Raw genomic sequence first — 12,955 nt, 5'->3', positions numbered from 1 at the left:
AAAAACTTTTCACTTGCTCTCAGATTATTCCTCAGTAACCATTCCCTCCATCTAAATGATCCCATATTAAAGCAGAGCTGTGTTTGTTTAAGCCTTTTTTATGACAGGTGGGGGGTTTAATGATCTGAGATTATTTCCTCATAACAAACAACATAGAGGGCAGAGGGTTTCCACTCAGCTTCAAGACAACAAGTAATAATAATGACAAACAAAGTCATTTTTTGATTTAAATTTGTACCTTCAATTGTATAACTCTGCTTGTCTCTTTATTGTGTATTTATTTCAGAAACTTTCCGACTTGGTTATGTATATTTTTTATCATTGATAGTTGACAGTGTGCAAGCGGAAGGGTACACAGGGTCGTCAGGTTGACATATAGACTTATATATAGAGATTTACAGTTTCACCTATGAATGGGGTGTGAACAAGCCGGAAAATCCCACCAGCAGGGAACTGGATCCTACCGGGTTTCGAACCCGGTACCTTCTAACTGTGGGGCAACAGCGCTACACTGCTGATCGTCCCCTATACAAACGTTTATTGTGAAAGGGCTACTCGGAAGTCATTTTTAAATTTTGTACATTTAATTTTATCATCTATGCTCGTCTCTTCATTATTTATTCATTTATTTATTTTGTTTTTACATATATTGTTTTCATTCATTTAATTGTTTTGTTTTTTAATATATAACATGCGTTCCCGCCGATTGTTCCTACCTCAAACGTTTATTTTGAAAGGTCGTCCCGGATGTCCGGCTGCTCGTTACGGCTACCTTGACTCGGACGCAGGGACCATCCCCCATCTGGCGGCTCCTTTCAGCGACACATCCACCGGCGATACAACAGAGGCAGTCCCTGCTGATGAAGACAATGATTACAGTTTAGAAATCCTCAAAGAAGCTGGATTAAAAAAAATCTTTTAGGTGAGTCATTCCTTATCTTTTACAACCGTTTATCACTCCAACGGCTAAGTTAGCGCGGGGTTGTTGTCGCTAAACTAGCTTAATTTAGTTCATATGGCCGAACCGTTACATCTGCTACATTCGTTCAGTCAGCGGTGGTCTTTATGTGACTAAATTAAAGTCCACAGCGTTTAAAGTTACTTATTCTGAGAATAAGTCTCGTCATTGTGAGAGCTTCTCGGTTTGCATCATAAAACCTGCAGTTTGGTGCTGAAGTGATCTGACGCTAACTTACCGCTAGACTGTGCACCTGCTTCGTGACACCCATTACAAATGCAAATGAACAAGCATCTGTAATTATTGAGCAAGTTTGCAGTTTGACATAAGAAATACATTAGCAGCGTTTGAGTGGTTGTGCAGAGCACATCAGTGTAGAGAGGAGGGCACCCAGCAGCAGCAGCAGCAGCAGGCTGCAGAGGGCAGGGAGGGATGCTAAAAGTAAAAAATTAAAAGAAAAGAAAGCCAGTCTCTGGGGAGAGCCTGTGCTTCCTCCACACCAACACATTTCTTTGATTTATCATTGTAGAGCAGCTGGTGGTAAATCAGGTCAGGACGGCTGTGATGTGCATGTCAACATATAGAGTGTGATCTGTGAGTGAGCTCTGTCCACGGTTCTGAACTCTGATCACTGATGGACTACATACATCACAGTACAGTACAACGACACCCCGCAGGGCATCTGTAACGGAAAATATTCTATAGAGATGATGCATGAAATACAATCTAGAGAGGAAAGTTGATGTAATGCCTTAAACAGAAGTCAATCTATTGAAAAAACATCGTGTTCCCCCTCGTGTCTTAAAAGGCCACTGCACCCTTTCTGTGAAAACATTTGTTCGATATCTCGTGTGGATGTGTTGGAGCCTTTTCTGTTGAGTCTGTGAACCTATCAGTTATTTCAGCATGGACTCTTGAGTTTGAAAGAAGTGGACATTTACCAGGCAGGCATTTTTTGGGAAGTGTTGGACTAGGGCTGAGCGATTTATCAATATTATATTGTTATTGTGGTGTGAGACAATATATTGTGTTTCATTTTCGAAATGATAAGATTGTGAAATGGCACGTGTTGTCTTTTCCTTGTTTCAAAGGCTGCATTACATTAAAGTAATATGACTGTTCTACTTGTTCTAATACTTGCCTTTACCCACTTAAAAGCATATATGCATGGTACTAGTGATACCTGGGGACCTCTAGTAATTTGTAATTGTTACAGGGGTCGTCTGTTATCTTAATCCCAAATCTGCCATGTCTGCAATTCGTAAAGTAAAAATTCCAGCGCAAATTACCTGCCATATTTCACCAAACACAGTGATCATGTGATACAACAACTCCTGTGCAAATCTGCATCTTGGTGACTTTGGGCTGTATGTCTTTTGAAGCATCTGTTTTCCTGTTGTCAGACAACTGAACAAGTATGAAACATGAACTATGTAGTTTTGGGGAAGAAACTTTAATCAGAAGAGGAAGACCTTCATGGGCTGTTTTTATATGCCCAAAATAAACAAACTCTCTTTGTTTTCACGACTGAATAAACTGAATAAACAAACTGACTTTAAAGGACAACACAACTTCATTCTGTTTTACTTTGTTTATATTTGGCGGACCCTGCCACATTTCTAGCTTCAAACAGTGTTCTGGGGACCTTATTTTCCTCTGAGAACAGCTTGTTTATTCTACATATAAAATACATATTTCTGAGTTTGTATTATTGCCTCATTAATGTTGTAAATATCAAAAGTCTGAGTTTGAATTTCTTCTCCAAAACTACATAGTGCCCCTTTTAAAAAGAGTGGTGACAAGAGAAGATTAGTAGCAGCAGAATGTTGTTCATATTCAAGTACAGCACCAAGCATCTGTTACCCGATTGAAATGAGCTGTAAATGTGTGTTTATGCTTGTACCACATGCAGAACATTAATGTGGCTGTTGACGAACAGACGCTGTGCTTCATGAATTTCGAAGGTACACAGAGCCTCAGCATTATAATCCAGGGGATAATGTCAGTGAATCAGAGGAAAATACAGACTGCACCAAATGAAACAGACATGGGGAGTTAATTTCTAAATCTCATCAGGTCCCCCTGTTGATACTAGTCCCTTGCGTAAAGGACTTTAGCCATTGTATCCACATTAATCACGATTATTCATCAAAAATTTTCATTGAAGTAATATTTTTGTGAAGGTACCAATAGTCATCCCTCCAATGAGGTACTTGGCAGCAGAGTAATCCACAGTAGGTTTGCTTGATTAGGTTAATCTAATGTCATTCTCACTGGTACTGGAATGATCAAATGTTTAATCACTAAATCAACAACAGTGTTAATTATTGCTTAATTTCGTAAGTCATTTATCATTAATTATTATTTATTATTAAGTGTCAGCTTCTCAAACCTGAGGATTTGATGTTTTCTCTGGGTAATAGTCATTGTTAATTGTGTGCATTTGGGTTCTACACTGTAACATGGAGTTTGACAAAATGGTCACAGATGATATGAAAGTATGATGGTATTTTTTTTTATATAATCTGACATTGAAAGACTAAAAAATTAGTAATTCAGAATAATTTTTTTTCATGTAGTTAACACAACACTACATAAATCTTTCGGGGTTATTCAACCATAAGTATGTGCTGTATTTAGTTTGTTAAATTAATCATCTGCTCCAGTATCTTACCTAAAAACATAGTGTTGTATTTCATGGAAATATCATAGCTGAGGGTCATCCAGAGAGAGAGGGAGGGAGGCGTGAGTGGATTTGTGTCTCTGCACACATGTTAAAGTGCTTGTATTTGAGCGGCTGCCTAATTGGATTAATTCATGTGACAAATGAGCGACACTCATTTGATTTGCGGCTCCCGGTTCAACTCCTGTCTGTTTTTGTGGGAGCAATGGCAGATGAGCCGTCGTTGCTAATGTAATTAATTAGACTAAACCCCAAGTCGCCTTCTTTTTCTTTTTCTGTATAAATAATTATAGATTTGACCATGTTATTCCCAGTGGGCACAGACGCCACTGTTTGCTTCCAATTTCCATTTGCACTTACAAGCGGGGCATGTCACATCTGGTGCTGACGAGCCCCGCCGGACGTTAGCTGATTGAAAGCTATTAAGCTAACTTATTCTTTTCTATTAGTCTCTTTTGTTACCAAGAATATGGCTTAGACGTCATAAGCCTTTTTCATCCATATATGTCTGGGTTTGGATGAATGCAATTAAAATTTTCACTTTATCTCACTTCCTCTGAGAATTACCTCAACACTAGATTAGTTATAATTGTTTAAGGTTAAGGGCTGCTCTCCTGTAAGGTCTCTCAGTTTGGAGCATCTTTTCAAAACTATATGGACAAACAGTTGTGTTATCGACTGAATGGAAAGGTCTTAAAGCTTCCTGCATATTCAGAGACTGTAAAGATGTACAGGCTTGATGGTGAGAGAGCAGGGCCCTGGCTGTGGTCTGAACTGTAAAGTAATTGGAGCCTGAGATCGGATCCTCACAGGGGATCGTGGCAGAAAGGCAGGCTGCGTGTCCTTAAAGGGCCAGCGGGGGTTGAATCCTCCGTCATTTTTTCTAGCTGATGTCACACAGGAGAAGATTCAGGGAGTTTGACCTGTGTTGTGGTGTGTTTGGTGTTACCGTGATACAATGAGGAAAAGGGCAGAACTGTCATTACATACCAAGGCATGCTGTGTTGTGCAACTGTTGAACTGTGGAGTGGCAGACCAACATGAGATAACAATTGCATAAAAGAATTGTCCTGCCTTGGCAGAAAGTAAATGTCAATTATAGTTTTGTGTTTTATGAAAAATGGCAGGCAGCTCAGTGGAGACAGAATACCAAGATGAGCCTGATTCCCTCTATGAACAGACACTTTGCTTTAAGAATACTTATTGCTGATTTTAGTATAGACCTTCATTGTCTTGTAAATCAGCAGTGCAGAACTTTTGTCTTTTCCTCCTGACAGTGAGAGTAATTACGCAAACATTGTCGAGGTGCTTATGACGCCATTGGCTTTGCTATTATTTCCTCCTTCACCACGGTCCCTCCCCCCTTCGGCGCTTGCAAACCAATCTTTGCTAGGTGAAGTAAAACGCGTGCCAGGGTGGGAAAGTTGCCACAGACGCCAGGTTTGAAAACTAATGTATACTTTGAAAAGCAGAGAGTTTTAGGGCTCAAATGTAACAAATGTTCATATGTCAAAGTCCCGCAATGCTTTGAAAGATGTCAAAACCTTAAGGCTTAGACGAATCATTATTTCTGTTTTCATTAACACATTAATCACAGTTTCTCAGAACCCAGGTGATGTCCACAAATTTGCTCGTTTTGTCTGACTGACTGTCCAAAACCAAAGATATTACCTTTAATAAGAAATCTCTCTCTCTGTCTTCTATATAGTGCTATCAGATACTCACTCAGTGAAAGTAGTATTCATGGCGTTTACACTACTTTCTGTTAACTATCCCACAACACATTGCATTTTAAAGCAGCGTTATGTAGAAATTGGCATTTTATGCAATTCCACATCATCATCGTAAAACACAAATCCCACGTCTGTAACAATTTTTCAGATATAATGTAGGTGCTAACTACAAACAAAACTCATGACGTCGTAACAATGTTGTGTCTACCCTCTCAGTGAAGTTACAGAAACAAGTGTTGGGTGGGTTGATTTTGAAGTTGCTATTTTAAGATAAATTCAGTTACATAATGTTGCTGTAAAGATGCAAAAATGACTCAGTACTCACTGTAAAGCACTGAGTTTCTATTGAGGAGTATTGGATGAGTAAATAAAGGAGTGATTTTTGACACAGCTCAAGTAAATCACTGAATACAGAACCTGAAACCAGGAATTTTGGAGGCAATTTTGCTTAAAACATCTTTAAATCATTAATTGATTGCAGAAAATTGTTGCTAAATCATTTTTGGACTCACTGATTAATCATTTTAGCTCAAAAATGTCCTGTCTACAGCATAAATAATACACACATTTGTCTGGGTAGGTGTCTGTTTAAGTTCCCAGTTTTCATCCGAAGCTGACTCAGCAATCCAGTCATGATGAAAGGCAAATCTACAACAGACGTGGGCGTTGTGTTATGTATGAGGTCTTCCCAGACACTGATTAGAAATTCCCCCTGTTGTGTCCATACTGTCTGACTGTGCTGCATCGTGCCTATAGACTCTGAATCAGCACAATCTAACCAGCAGGCTGTACGGTGCAGCAAACAGCTTCAGGCCAACACAGTTCGGCCACGCAGCTGTTTTATCCTGAGGTGCATCCAGGTCCCTGCCTGGGGATAAATCTGTGATCAGACAGACAGTGTGGGTTAAGGTCAGACTCAAGATTTATCCTGTATTTTCACTTTTTACAAGCCGAAATGCTCACTGTGAGGGTTTTCTCCTTTTCTTAGTCTCTTGTGTTTGTACACTGAATATATATAGTAGCTATAGTTTAACTACCTATTAATTTAATGTAAGTCATCCTTGTATGACTGCTGTTAAGAGTTTCCAAGAGTTGTGGGATAAGTCGGATGCGAATCGGTGATGCATGCCTCCACTTTCCGGAGGGCCATGAATCAGCCCGTATCTCCGGGGCTCCTCTGTTGTGGATGGTACATTACAGAACCCATCTCGCAGCTTAAGAGGAACAAGGAGAGGCTATTAGAGGTTGTTGGCTACAGGTTCGCTTCACTCCTCTGAGGCTCAAGCGTGTCAGATTTATAGTGTCAGTGAAGAGCTGTAGAGCCAAAAGAGGAGGAAGGAAGAGGGCTTGATGTTGCCATGACGACTGGGCTCGTTAAAGATGGGGTCTGTGTGCACAGGAGTGAAGAAGGCCTGCGACTAACCATTATTTTCATTATCGTTTAATATTTTCTCGATTGATAGATGAGTCATGAAGTGAAAAAGTCCTGTTAGAAGATAATGTACAAGCTAATGGGCTTTTAGACATTGTTTTAAAATAGTTTTAACTTTTATTAAATGTATGTATCTGTGTTCAGACTAGTTGTTGCTCGATTGATTATTTATACTTAGAAAATCGGCCCTGTAAATCATTCTGTATTGTAGATTGATGGATTGTTTGCTGATTGAACAGCAGCCTACACACACTGAGTGCATCACTGATGGTGTTTCCTCTCAGTGGATCTCACTCCGAACACCCAGAGGAGTTCTCATTCATGAGAACAACAACAGAGGCTTTTTGAGTGTGCGGTTATGTGTGTGTAGCTCTCATAGCTTTTAGCAGCTGCACTGTCACTGAATGAGTCACTTCCATTTCCCTGCTCAGTATCAGCGTCAGTGTGTGCTGACTACACTCTGACTCCAGCAGCTGAGCCGGGGCTTCAATAAAGGCCCTGTCCACACTGACTCCCTGCACCGGGCAGTGAAAAAAAAAGGTTATTGATTACAGACAACCTGCGATGGAGAGCACAGAGTGTCCTCCGCACTTGTCCTTGAGCATTGATTGAATTCTTTTAACCGTGGAGTATGAGAACGTGGCTCCTCAGAGAATACTAAACGGTCTTTTACAACCGTGCATGCAAAGGAACTTCTCAGCCATGCTTTCTTCTCCGGAGACATCATGGTTAAATTGAAGTAGTGGACCGTTGGTGACTGACACGCCATCATGTCCATGTAGGATTGAATAGAAACTGGAAACAAACACACACACACAACTGCGTGCTGGTATTTTTTTCTTCTTTTCGTGCAAATTGTTGTCAATCCGGCAACTGCAAAAGAAAATGAATGAATAATGATGATGAAATATTACCTAAATTAACCAGTAGGCAGCACTTTGTGTCTGGGTTTTGTTTCCATAAGTGTACAGTAAATTGGAAATGTAAAGTGATGATATCAGTAAGTCTAAGTTTCCAAGGTCAAGAGTGAACTTTCAGTCCAGATTTTTCAGCCGACCTAAAAACAGTAATATAAAAATCTAATTGCAAAACAGCTGCAGAGGAAGATTCCTGTGATACTGAGATTGGGGTGAGATTTTTGTGTGAGCTGCATTCAAAAGCATTCATCTTGGGAGATTTTTTCTTCTGATTTGCATTAAATTAAGCTTCATTGATTTCCATTGAATTTCAAATTTTGTGGCCGCCATACTGGAGCTCTGCAGTATGACTAGCCAGTGTTGGGTAAAAGTTCAAAACTAACTACAATACAAATAAGTTTCGTTTTGGAGAGGAGGTTGTGGGGGGACTTCGACTCTTGATCTCAGGATGCTAGATGCTGTCGAATCACTGCAGGAAGACAGACTCAATTATAAGATTGTGTTGCCTATTCGAGTAATAAGACCAGGCCTGCAGCCCTTTCAGCTCTTCTTTTGCCCGCACAGGAGGTCGTATATTACTTCCTGCTATAATGGGATAGAACACCGGGGTCAAATGGAGCCAGCCCCACAGGGAGAGCCGTGATTAGATGATACACAGATGGCACATACCGTGGAGACGAGCATCTGTCTGTGTGTAAAGACGACTGGCTTTATTGGAGTCTTTGAGGACTATATGGATTTCATGCGACAATCCTGCAAGTTGCCAACCTCTGCTGTGTGGAAAAAAGTGGCTGGCTGCTTTGGCAGGAGCTTCTCTGTCTATTATCACAGGACACACACCTGCTTGCTTTGATTCAATTTATTCACACCAAATGACAAAAGAGCTTTGTGTGTTTGTCCTCAAATGTGTTGAAGCGTTCACAATGCTTTTGTTTCTGTGAAAAAACGGCGTCCGCCAAAGATATATTTTGTTTTTTTGAGGATACTAATATTCTTCTGTTCATATATTGACTTGTGGCTCCAAGATCTTTCTCCTTTAGTTGAAAGACACTCAGACTCTTCACCCTTCGCACGTTTCATCCATTGTACATCAGCAAAATCTGTATTGATTGATCGAGGCTAGCACAGCTGACCTGATGCCCTGATGTTGTCTGATGCCCGTCTGTCCTCCACAGAACAGGCTTTATCTAACCACCTGTTTGACCGTCTCGTCCCTCTGCTCTTCCTGTCTGCCTCCAACCTTTTGATGACTAACTTTCTGTCTCTTGTGTCCTTCTCTCTGTCTCTGAATATCCTTTACTGACCACGCGGACGCCTTTCTGAGGAATGTGTGTGTGACAAGGGAGAGCCCTCAGTCTCCACCCTTCCTCGCAGCTAGCTAATTATTGATGGTCTAATAAAGTGTCTTCTCAAGGATCTGTCAAAGTTCAGTCTTGCAGTGTGTGTGTGTGTGTGTGTGTGTGTGTGTGTGTGTGTGTGTGTGTGTGTGTGTGTAAAAGGTGTGCTCCTGCATACCGCAGGATGTGTCATGGTTGCAACTAAGCAGTGACGCGCTCCGAGTCTGAGTTTCAGGTGTCACTTCTGAAAGCTGTCAGAAATTACTTGGAGTGACGCTGTCGAGGACTGAGCGGCTGCAGAGAGGACAGACGAGGTTCCGCTATCTTCTCCGATCTGTAATGACACGTTTAAATTTCTCCTTTAAGACCTTAATGTTGTGTGTTTGTAGTTGTATAGCTGAATTTGTAGTTCAGAGCTTTTTCCAGTAGTTGTTTCCATGTTAGCTGTCATGTAACAGATCATAACATCTGACTCGTATGAGTGATGTGTAAATTCAAGTGCTATTTAAAACAGGTGCTGGTCAAACAGTCATCTTAGATTAAGTACACACGGACCTTGATCTTTGCCTTATCTAATTGAAGGTTAAGGACTTTTAAAGGGCCCCGCGCCAGTTAGCATTGAATGTATGATATACAGTTTTTTTAAAAAGCTAAACAACCAGATACATTGTCTTTTGTATTCCTTGCATCCGTCATCTTTGTCAAAACTAGAGCTGCAACTAAGTCAATTAATCAATTACTCAAAAGACGATTAATTGCCAACTATTTTGCTAATCGATTAATCGTTTCAGCCATTTTGAGAGCAAGAATGTCAACTATTCATGCTCGAGTCTTTAGGTTTTTGGACCGTCCGTTTAACATAAGTAGCAATCTGAAGACATCATTCTGGGAAATTTTGATGAGCATTTATCACAATTTTGATGACATTTTACAGACTAAACAATCAATGAGTTATCGATTGATTGATTGATTGATTGATTGATTGATTGATTGATTGATTGATTGATAGATAATTAATGTAATTGTTAGTAGCAGCCCCAAAACCGAGGACATACATTACTTACAAGGCAACTTGACCACTGACAGTTTGTTCAGAGATGTGGTGTGTTATGCTAGTAGCGGCTAATGTAGCCTCGAGCTGTAAGCAGATTTTTTTCATTTTCAAAATCGCAATCTTCTTAATCCATGAAAAAAAGACAGGATTAGATAGAAACACGGCTAGAGATCCTCTTTATGTATTCACAAAGGTTTCTCAGACATACCCTTTGATTCCCTCTGTCTATACAGATGAATATGAATAAGGTGTGGTCGGCCGCTTCACTTCTCATTTATCTTCTAGTTCTGTTATTGATCATCTGCGACTCTATTTCCTGTGTGTGTAATTGGTCTCCAAGTTAGGGATCACCTTTTGCTCCTTCTAGTCAATAAGACATTAACGGTACTGTATAAAGGCTGTAACTGCTAAAATTAGTACCATTGTGGATGTATTGAAGTTTGCCTTTGTCCAGAATGTGTGTATTATTGATGCTGCATGAATATTGTAGAGAAACAGGAATGAGCTCCACTTATTCTGCCATCTGGCAGCCGAGGTTTTCAACAAATCGTCGGTGGCTGCCGAAATGTTGCTACATGAATTTTAAGTGCTTTCTCTTGCTGAGTTTTTTTTATTTGCTTGGATCCGGCATAGACACCTTTTTTTCTGATCTGAGCGCACTTCTTTTTTTATTCATACAGCTACACATATTTTTACCCTGCAGTCCTCAGCTGCTGGCTGGGAAGCAACACGATGAGAGCAGCTGAGGGTTAAGTACTTTTTATCAGGGCGAGGCGAGAGCCGCACAGATTCTCTACCTTCATTCACATTTTATTTACCTGCAACACTTACGTTTGCAGAGAAAACCAAAGTAGATAGTCCAGGATGCTTTACAGGGCTGAATTTGTTTACCAGGGACCATCAGTGGTGATATTAATAAATGTTTTGTAAGATTACATTTCAAATGAAGTTGTTGATCTGTGTTTCAGTCTGCGAAGTGCGAACACAAACTAAATGTGTTTTGTGCTGCTGGGATTGGCTTTGACATTTATTTTTTTACCAAACTGCCCTCAGGGTGTAAAACACATTATACACAAAGTTCTTGCCCGGGCCTGTAGCGCTTCCCACTTCTATCGATCCATTTGTCACACAATCCAATTGTCTTGACAGTGACGTGAGATTACATCAAACCTTAAAGAATTTGTCCACGTGAGTCAGGCTGGTCATCTCCTCTATCTGTTTACACAGCAGTGTGAATTATTGATGAATGGGGTTCTATATATAGGACCTGAATCTGATGAGGGCAGCAGCAGCAACACAGTTTGTCCTGAGGGAAAGAAAAAGTGCTGCATTTGAATAATGGAGCCCAGATTTCACCGTTGCAGGAGTCGTTTGTGCTCAGGGCAGTGGGAGATACGGTGGATGTGTTTGTCTGTGTGTTTGTGAGGGTACCTGAAGATGTTATAGATAGTGGAAATTATTAATTGGTTGCTTTTCAAAATATACAGAAAGTTTCTGCGTGACTGTGAGGCTGCATAAGAGGCAATATATTTGTTTGCTTGCTGTGTCGACTCAATTTTATGAACTATTTTGGAAATGTCAGCAACACTCTGTCTTTTACCTTCACTGTGATGGCTAAACTGAAGCACACTGTTGTTTCACTTTCGTCATTTTATAACTCTTATATGAAAGTTTTATAGTTATTATATTTCAGTCTGACTTACCAAAAAGTGACACGTAGTAGCAGTTGTACTTTTGGGCACATCGGTGCTTACTGTAATGGGGCAATGACTGGAAATTATATGAGTGAATAAACCCAACAACAAAACATAAACAAGCAACTAGTTTACCGTTTCACAGGAATCCATTACAATTTTTAAGAATCCATTCGTAAAGTACCTTGTCTGTGCTGGGTTTTATTAGAAAACTTGCAACACTAGTGCAAATACAATACTTGCCTTTTGGTCCCAAACAACAAAACAAGACTTTTGAAAACCTTTTCTTTTGAAAGTCTTTTTTCAGTTTAAAGGGGCACAATTTATTTAACTGCCATAAAGATGCAGGACTCACAAGAGACACACAAAAAAGGAATTTTCTTGTCTTGAACTTTCTTGTCTGTCATTTGACCCCCTTTGCCTCCTAAATATCCTTGTTGTTATCAAAGGAATAAGTCAAGAAGACTGAAAATCTGACCAAGCATTCAATGCCAGTTTTCAGTGCTCGATACCACAGACAGTATTCACTTAAAGCTGAAAAAGCATTGAGATTTAACACCCATCATCCTGGCTTATGGATTCTGTGGAAGGTTTGACCTCAGCTGATAACAACTACACATTGATAAAATGCCCAAACTACTGTGTTGATGGATTTTTATTAAAAAAAAAAAACATGTCAGCTGTGATCCGTGGCCAGCAGTGTTGTTCTTCAGCTGTCAGTCAGGTGTTGAATACAGCAACAAAAAATAGTCTCTATCTATCTCCTGTGGTAGCACAGCAGACATTTTTCGTGGGTGTGTTTTAAATGCTAATACGTGTTTAATCAGTTTGTCTTGCTGCACCTGCTGAGATTTAATACTTCCCTGACCTAGTTGAAAATCTTTGAATATGGTTGTTTTTTATTTTGCAGTTACTTCTCTCGCCGCCAAATTCAATGTGAAGAACTGACTTTGAACCAGTTTCTCCTTTATTTCCTCCGAGAGTTTGAGGAGTTCTGTAAACAAAATAGTACAAGATAGATTGTGAGCAAGAGCTTACATTTTTATTTAAAGTTCAGCTTCAACTTAAAACTGTTCTGACAGGTTTGCAGCTTTATGTGTGTGTATATTTTGATTTCACACTGTGTTACAGCACACATGTAAGGTTT

At 40.0% G+C, this 12,955-nt stretch overlaps 1 protein-coding gene across 1 annotated transcript in view; it reads left to right on the top strand.

Annotated features, from left to right (window-relative positions):
* Positions 1 to 750: 750 nt before the first annotated feature.
* Positions 751 to 12,955, top strand: part of pacsin1b (protein kinase C and casein kinase substrate in neurons 1b) — a 32,726-nt gene continuing 20,521 nt past the window's right edge. The window contains exon 1 of the mRNA XM_084349969.1: positions 751 to 922. The gene's annotated coding sequence lies outside the window, so the exon portion shown is untranslated. The remainder of the gene's footprint in view (positions 923 to 12,955) is intronic.

Source organism: Pagrus pagrus, assembly GCF_965226575.1.
Source record: "Pagrus pagrus genome assembly, chromosome: 3".
Classification (NCBI taxonomy): Eukaryota; Metazoa; Chordata; class Actinopteri; order Spariformes; family Sparidae; genus Pagrus; species Pagrus pagrus.
The sequence above is the reverse complement of the archived record's forward strand: the minus strand, read 5'-3'. Positions and strand labels throughout refer to the sequence as shown.